Below are 9668 nucleotides of genomic sequence, written 5' to 3'. Positions count from 1 at the left end.
GAATGTAAGGGCGACCTCTAGAATATATCCCCAGGTTCGCTTTTCTCTGGTGATGGATATTTTTGTCCTTCTCATTACTGGTTCCTACGGGGCATCGACACCTCCCAAGATCATGTGGATGACATGTTGTGGCTCGTTTTCTTTGCTCTTCTTGGCCGCCTCTCTTTCCCGGAGTTGATTTTTGGCTCGATCGCTAAGGAATTCTCGGAGATGACCTTTGTTAAGTAGTCAAGCTACATTTTCTCGGAGTTGGTGTCAATCCTCGGTCTTGTGGCCATGCGTGTTGTGAAAATCACACACTAAGTTGTGATTCCTTTGGAAGGATCCGATTGTACAGGCCTGGGCCATCTGGCTTCTCTAATTTTATAGATGGCAAACACGATGTCTGATACGTCGACATTGAAGTTGTATTCTGACAAGTGAGGTGCCCCCGTTGGCCCTGTGTTCCTATCGAATCTAGCTCTGTTGGTGAGTCCCCGAGGATCATGTCCTCAGTCTATCCTTTGATCGTTGCGAGGTGGATTGCGCCTCGGGGCGTTCCTCCTATCTTCGGTGTATGACTAGTACTTTTCTTTGTTCGGTTTTGGTTCCTTCATCAGAAATCTACTTCGATATATAGAGCCCGAGGGGTCTCCTAACTAGTTATCCTCGGCCCTGATTTTCGACTGGTACTAGTTGTGGACGTCCGACCAGGTCACAGCTGGATACTCGATCAAATTTTGTTTCAATTGTTTTGAAGCTACTGAGCTTCATTCATTCAGACCTTGAGTGAAAGCTTGCCCTGCCCAATCGTCGGAGATTGGTAGTAGCTCCATCTGTTCCATTTGAAAGTGAGATACGAATTCTCGCAGCATCTCGACCTTTGCTTAATTTTGAATACGTCGGATTTCCTCATTGCTACTTTGATGGCACCAACATGTGCCTTTACAAAGGAGTTTGCTAGCATGGAAAATGAATCTATGGAGTTAGGAGCCAAGTTGTGATACCACATCATGGCCCCCTTCGAGAGTGTTTCCCCGAACTTTTTCAGTAATACAGACTCGATCTCGTTGTTCTTTATATCGTTACCCTTTACCGCACAAGTGTACGCAATAACGTGTTCATTGGGGTCTGAGGTCCCGTTGTACTTTGGGAGTTCTGCCATTCTTAACTTCTTTGGAATGGGTTTCGGGGATGCTTCCTCGAGGAATGGCCTTTGTGTGAACTTCTATGAATCCACACCTTTCAGGACCAGGGGCATGCCGGAATCTGGTCGACCCTGGAGTTATAGGTCTCGACCTTCTTATCGTTGGCTTTTATCATTTTCTCACCCGATTCGATCCTTTATGTGAGGTCCTAGAGCATTTTTACGATGATAGGGTCGCTTATTAATACGTTATTGCTCGATCTCTCAAGTACCTGTTCGGCTAGGGGAGCTGTCCCCGGTGCTACCGTGCTAGGAGGTTTCTGGTGACTTTGCAGCTGAGCAATAGCTAGCTGTTGTGCCTGCAACATTTCAAAATAGCATGAAGGCTAACCTCACGTTCTTCTTTGGTCAGGTTTTCCTGAGCTTCTTGTGGATCTCCCTGACGCATGCTCCTGTCGGTATGCGAGCTTATGTCGATGTGTTGGGCGCCGTGCGAGACCGCATCCACAGGGACTGGTTCAGGAAAATTCCTAAGGTTTTGTGGTAGCACACCAACACCTGGAACATCCACACTGTTCTCCCCATGGTCCTCGAGATTGTTGTTTTCACCTCCATTCACTGAGTTAGACATATTGACCTGAAATCGAAGATCTTGGACAAGAAAAAACATGAAAGATAACTTGCGTTGAGTGACGAAACCAGCAAGAAAGCAATCACTATTATTTTTAGCCCCACGGTTGGCGCCAAACTGTTTACCATAAAAATGGTAATAACAATTAAATTTGTTGATGACACTCTAAAAATATGTGATCTATTTTTATGCTAGTTGGTTAAGCAGTTAATGCCAAATGTACTAGATCTAAAGACGAAATGGAGTTAAGGAGAAAGCTATAATTAAACAGGTAGGACAACTATTTGGGGCCTCGAGCTTGCCGATTTGGATCCACGAGGTTGATCTCGGGCTCGGCTACGAGCTATCGAGGGTAGTTGCTATGTGATTAACAGTTATAATAAGATTGACGGAGGCTCTTTATGGACAATGATAAGAATAAATGAGGAACAAATATGGAGATAATAAATGAGAGCAATAATATCAAGAGAGTATGTTAGAAAGGAAAGAGAAGATTCTTGTATATTTCTTATGCAACGGCTGAAGCAACAGAGTTTACAAAGTGCCAAGGATCCCCCTTATATAGGAAGGGAAATCCCAACATAGTACAAAATACATTAATGATAAAGAAAACTGGATGGGATAGCTGACTAACTTCATGATGCAGGCTCAGACTAGCTTCAGACAAGCCTGACAGATTTTGCTAGCCCCGGTTGCACTCTTCGAAAACTCCCCATGCCCGTTGGGGTCACACCCAACATTATCCTCAGGCCGGGTGTCGATAGACCCAGAAGGGGGGTACTCGATCCGTGATCTTGAGCCTTCGAGGTGATCTTCCGAGATGCCTTATTAATGAGAAATTGGTTCCCCAATTTCACCATATATAGCTAAAAATGCTAAGTTTGACTTCAATTAACATTTTGAGTAAACGACATCAGAATCAGGATTTGACGGTTTAATAGGCTCGTATGATGATTTCGGACTTGGTCGTATGTTTGGATCTGGTTTTTGATGACCCGGGAGCATTTCGACTTTGATGATATCGAGGTCCAAATAGAATTCCTAGAGCGGAAATAGTTTCATAATATCATTTAAGACTTGCATACAAAATTTGATATCATTTCGAGTAGTTTAAGTACGTTTTGGTGCTTTGGGAGTAAATTGAAGAACTTGAAGTTCATATTTTTAATTCAATTGGTTTCGGGTGTGATTCTTAGTTTTGATGTTATTTTTTGCGTTCCAAGAGTTCGAGAAAGTCCGTTTATGATTCCAAACTTGTTGGTATGTTGGACGGGACCTGGGGTGCCCCAGATGTTGTTCGAACGATGCGCGAATTGAGTTTGAAACTCATGAGGGCTGCTGGTGCACCAGTTCTGGTGTGCCCACACCTGCGAGCTTTGGGCCACAGGTGCGAGCCCGTAGGTGCAAAGGTTGGGCCGCAGAAGTGGTTCTGGAGCATTTGGCTAGGGACCGTAGATGTAGAACTTTGTGCACACCCGCGAACGCGCAGGTGCGATGAGAAAGGGCGCAGGTGCGGACCCTGCCGCAGAAGCGGACCTCACTAGGCTTGAAGACCTCCGCAGAAGCGGACCATGTAACACAAGTGTGGTACCGCAAATTGGGCCAAGGCACCGCAGGTGCGAAAATCGCTGGCAGAAGGGTTCATTTAATACGAGACATAAGCCATTTCTAACTTATTTTTCTCACTCTTTGGGCGATTTTGGAGATTCTTGAGAGGGGTTTTCACCTAGCACTTTGAGGTAAGTAACTTCTACTCAATACTATTTTTAAACATAGACTATAGGTATATTTTAACATGTAAAATTGTGGAATTTATGGGTTAGTTGAAAAACTTAGGTTTTTTTATAAAAATAAGATTTAACCACGAAATTTGTTATAAAATTTAATAAAAATTATATATTTGATTTTATGAGGTTATGGGTAACAACTTTTTTTGGAAATTTTCGGAATCCGGGAACGTGGGCCCGGGGATTGAATTTTAGGAATCCTGCATTTGTGGTTGGGTAATCACTTTAATAGTTGGAACACAAACTTTTGAACAGGGAATGATTAATTTATATACCATTAGATTATTTTGGATTGTTCGACACTAAATTGAGGGTTTGAGCACAATCTTGGACCGGAAAGTAGGCTTTGAGATGAGGTAAGTCTTTTTTCTAATCTTGTAAGAGGAAATTTACCCCATAGGTGAATTAATATGTGCTCCTAGTTGTGGGGGATACATAGCACGAGGTAACGAGAGTCCGTACGTAGCTACTAATTATGCTATTGTCCGGGTAGTCTAGAACCCATATTAATGCTATACTTAAAAGGTTTGCACCCTACTTGTTAACTTAATTGTCTAAGTCATATTGAAAATTGATAAAATAATTGTAAAAGATTAAATTTCACTTACTTGAAGTTGTGAATGGGACACTTGACTGTTAGTGAGAATTTGTGTTTCTTTAAAGTGTTTTCTATTTGTGGAGCGGGCCGAATACCTCGGTAGCAAATAGATGCATCCATCGTTCATGTCGTTCGACCCTCGGCAGTGCACAATTTAGATATTATTATGTTGTTTCTGGTCGTATGACCTCGGCATAACTTGCGCATGATAAACTTTTGGAGCCAATTATAACTCATATTGTTCATCAACTTAAGACATAAATTGTTAAATGATGGAAAATAAACTTGAGACATATTCTTAGTGGACAGAAAAGTGGTTATTATTCCTGTTATTGAGCTTTTTGTTATATTTATGTAACCCATACTTAGTTATTATTTTGACATCTTATTGTTAGCCCATAGTAAGTGTTAAAGTCGACCCCTCGTCACTACTTCTTCGAGGTTAGACTGGATACTTACTAGGTACATGTTGTTTATGTACTCACGCTACACTTCTGCACTTGATGTGCAAGATCTGGGGCAGGTGCATCTGGATGTCAGTCTGGCGTGCACACTTGATCCCTGTTACAAGACTACACGGTGAGCTGCCTTCTGAGCCATTCTGCAGCAGTTGGAGTCTTTCTTTTTTTATTGTTCTGTCTATTTTATTTCATACAATGGGGTAGAAATCTTTTGTATATTCTATTAATAGCCCATACTCTTGTGACACCAGGTCTTGGCATACACGCTAGTAGACTTGTGGTTTTGGGTCCATTTTCTATGGTTATTATGTGCACTCAATTGCTTTCGTTTTACTTATTTTAAATCTGTATTTATTAATTCTGTTAGATTAAGGAAGCTTAATTACTTGGAAATTAAATAGAAAGAGAAATCACGTGGTTAGTTCACTATTGGCTTGCCTAGCAGCGGCACTGGGCTCCATCATGGCTTATAATAGAATTGGGTCGTGAGAACATGATATCAGAGTGCTAGGTTCACGTAGGTCTCACAAGTTATGGGCAGGCCTAATAGAGTCTTGCGAATCGATGCATAGACGTCCGTACTTATCTTCGAGAGGTTACAGGGTGTTAGAAAACTACTCTTTATTCATCTCCTATCGTGTAGTTGATGGTATACTAACTTTCTTATCTTATTCTCTCAGAGATGGTGAGAACGCGCACAATGGACGTTCCAAACCCGGGATGGGCTGCTCCCCCTATTGCTAGAGGCTGAGGCTGAGGCCGGGGGAGGGCACCGACCTAAGGTAGGGGATGAGGACGTCGTAGAGTTGCTCCAGTTTCACCACTAGAGGATCCAATGGAGGATCCCACTATAGAGGAGCAAGGCGAGGTGCCCGCAGTGGAGCTTGGCCCAATCGATTTCATGCAGCACCGACTTTCAGGATGTTATGGGCCATATGCTACAGTTCACTGATACTATGACCCCAGATGGTTTATTTCCAGCAGACCCAGCCATATGTCAGGTGGGAGGGGGAGCCCAGACCTCTACTACTCAGCCTCTGGGACATGCAACTATCGTATATCAGACCCGGGGTGCACTACCTATACCTTACTTCGCCGCATATGTTTTAACCCCAAAACCTTATAACACTGTATGCGTGTCAATATCACAACGTATCACAAATTACACCTCAAGTTCTCAATATCACAACTTGCCAAAGAAATCAATAATAACAGTGTTTTCACAATAAAGAGCTCATGGCTCAACCATAATCTACGCAAGAGTCTCAACAATAACAACCGAAAGTGAATAACTCAACATAATACTATTCACAACTTAACACTTAGCCTCAATGTAAATCGGCCTTTATAATTCAATACCAGTTTCATCAACAAGATATTCCAAGAATAACAAATTCAAGTAAAGAATTCAACGGTCAAATAATGAATTTGGAATAAAGGAGTCAAGAATTTCAACCAAACATATAGATCAATAAACAAGTAAGAGATTAGACAAGTAGAGCATGGGAAAAGAGACTAATGATGGTGAAGATAACATATTAAGATAACTCGATTAAGGCATGAAAGGAATTAGCATAACTAAAACCAATAAATTTTCACATTTAACCTGTGTACACACTCGTCACCTTGTATACAATGCTTCCACACATCACATTTATCACAAAAAATAGAACCAATCCTAAGGGTTACTTTTTTCACACAAAGTTAGGCAAAACACTAACGTCAAAACATACTACTCAATCCACTTGTAAGCCTTTCTCTCGATTATCCAACTCTGAATGGCTCGAATCTATCCAAAAACAATTTCATACTATAAATATAAACTATAGAAACTATTTCGAGCAATAAAATTATGGCCTTCGCAAAGAAATAAAAAGTCAATTCAAAAAGTCAACCCGAGCGCGCACCTGGAACTAGAGCAAAATTCCAAAATTCAGACACCCATTTGATAACCTGTCCAACTATATAAGAATTATAGAAATGCGACCTCAAATCGCCTTTCAAAACCTCAAAATTTAGTATAGGAAGTTTTCACAATTTTTCCTGAAATGTTCAACTCAAATCACTAATTAAATAATAAAATTAACAATAGATTTGTTAATTTAACCAAAATCAAGTTAGGGTTTCTTAGCCCAAAGTTTATCTTGAAAATCTCCCGAAGAATTGCCAAAAACTGAGATCTTTAGGTCCAAAAATTGATTATGAAATCAAACCCCCGACTTAGGTCTTTTACTGCCCAAGGAATTCGCATCTGTGAACCCACAGCCACATAGCTGTTGTTATAGGCAAACTCCGCAAGCAAAAAGAACTGATACGAAGAACCCCTGAACTCCATCACACATACATGAAGCATATCCTCCAATATCTGAATAGTGCGTTTGGACTATCTGTCCGTCTAAGGGTGGAATTTTGTACACAACTCAACCCGTATGCCCAACTCGCATTGTACGGCCTTCCATAATTGCGATGTAAACTACGTACATCAGTCAAAAATGATGGATACCGACATGCCATGAAGTTGAACAATCTCGCAAATATAAACCTGAGCCAGCTGCTCTGAACAATAAGTAGTCACCACTAGAATGAAATGTGCTATCATGGTCAACCTATCCACAGTCACCCTATCACGACCCCAGTTCGCCCTCGTGAACTATCTTGATGGCACCTAGTCTCTACGACTAGGTAAGCCTAACAATTTGCGAAAAAAGAGAAAAGAACAGATAAAACTAATAAAAACTGCGGAATAAACAAAATGAAGGTTTTAAATGCCGCTCGGCATATACAAATACATACTCTCAACTGAAAAGATGTCCCAAACCTGGAATCTCATGAAATCACAAGCTATGGATACTACATAGTGCTCTAACTCCATAATGCCTAAGTCAAAATAAATACAGAAGGGCTATAACTACAAGAAAGAATGGAGAGGGACTCCTAGGTCTGCGGACGAGGCAGATATATCTAGAAGTCTCTGAAGAATCGCCTCACCTCAAGGATAGTAGGGCTGAGTCGAAGAACCTGGATCTGCAAACGAAAACATGTGTAGGAAAGGGCATGAGTACACCACAACGGTACCTAGTAAGTTCCAAACCTAACATTGGTCGAGTGGTGACAAGGAAGGTGTTACATCCCCTACTTTCGCATTAGGATGTGCCTTAGTAAATCTACATGAGTTCGAAGGGATTATGTCTATTAGGAGGTTATAGAGGGTTTAAGACATTACTATTATGAGACCTTGTAAGTTTACAACCTTGATACCGTTAGATATTATGTTAGTGTGGTATTTTCTTTTAAGTAAAGTATTTTAGTAAATGTTTTATAAGTATAATTTTGAATAGTTACCCTTATTATTAATTTTGTATATGATAAATTATACACATAATATAAGAAAGTTTATGATATTTTCTTTATTGTAAAGATAGAAATTATTTACTCACAAGAAAAGAAGGTTATCTTTTTTTTTACCATTTTAAGAATTAAACATACGAGAATTATTATTCTTTATATGAGATTGGAAAATTTATAAGTTGAGAAAATATATGTATTTTTACATGGATGTTTTAATAGAAATAGTAGTATATGTATATATTTTATATGGTACCATATGAACATGATAGTGGGATGTATAAAGTGTATTAAAAATAAGTAGAGTTTTAAAAAATTTGTAACAATTCTTAATTATACGGGTAATGGGTTAATTACCGAGTAACGAGACATTACCTAATAAATGGATAAAGATTAAATTTTTCCACCCATCCCATGTGGCATCAAGCTACTAAACCAAACAAATGACTCATAGCCCCTTTTAATTAGGTGGCCATCTTTGGGTTTCAAGAGAATTCCATCAAAAAAATTGAGCAAAAATGCAGTAGCTCTCTTCCTTCATGTGAAAATTGGATTTTTCTCCTCTATGAAATAGAAAAAAAAAAGTTTTTCTTTTCTCCTACCATGGAAAATTTGTTGTGTTTATATTACCAAGACATGCAATACTCCATGATTTTGTTGGATGAATTTAGAGATGCTTCCACCGGCTTTTTGATGATGTTAAATTTGTTTATCCTACTCTTGATCCTGTCATGGTAAAATTATTTCTCGGTTCTTGTGTACCATGATACCATGCTTGATTAGATTATTGTGTGCCATGATTTCACAAAGGGTAATATCCTTCATTAAGTTGTGTAAGTGGCATACAAATTCTTTATGAGTTTTGACCACTTATATTGTTAGGTTCTCGCATAGGTCTACGTGGTTTATTAGAGAGAATGTGAAAGCTTCTCTTCATTGAGGATCAATTTGATGTGCAAAATGGAAACATGATGAAGGAGAAAATAAGCCCTGCATTAAAAAATTAATTGTCTAGTGGATTTGAAAATTGGTTTGTTACATGTCCAAGACGTGCAATGCTTCGTAATTTTGTGTATATGGCTCGATGTTGTAGACCTAAAAGTGGCACTTAAAATCACAATTCACAGTTCACAAAGAAGCAGGAGATTCCTAGAATAGAAATTAAGATCTGTAGAGGGAACAAAGGAAAAGGAAAATTTGGGCTTGGGGATTTGGCAGGAGAGGGGGTCCTAATGTAGGCAACGGTCTTATCTTTGAGGCTTCCTCTATAGAGGCACCCTAAGGGCAGAAGTTAATCCACCTGTTCTCTTGTGCACTAACTGGTTCCTTAACACATTAACAACGGGATTTTGCAATTCTAAAGAAGTACGGTGCAATCTTTCTCAAGAATATCGTACGGATTTTTTCCTTACTTCGGGTATGCTAAGGCTATCTCTTTTTTCTTTTTGGCATGATCTATACGACACAAGCGAAACGAGCAAATGCATAATTTCCATAAATTACTCTATTTGTACAAATTCTAGAGATGTGTATATTCTTATTCTCCCATAAATCTTATTATTCTATCGTCTGTTCATGGGTCTCAAAAAATAGGTAAGTTGATAAAGTTTATTTCATGATATTAATCAGAGGTATAATGGTCTTATGACGTACCGAGAGATTTTATTAATGTATTGCATATGCATTTCATGTATTTATACATGCACATCAACTCATGACC

This window comes from Nicotiana sylvestris, chromosome 10 (assembly GCF_000393655.2).
Source record: "Nicotiana sylvestris chromosome 10, ASM39365v2, whole genome shotgun sequence".
Lineage (NCBI taxonomy): Eukaryota > Viridiplantae > Streptophyta > Magnoliopsida > Solanales > Solanaceae > Nicotiana > Nicotiana sylvestris.
The sequence above is the reverse complement of the archived record's forward strand: the minus strand, read 5'-3'. Positions refer to the sequence as shown.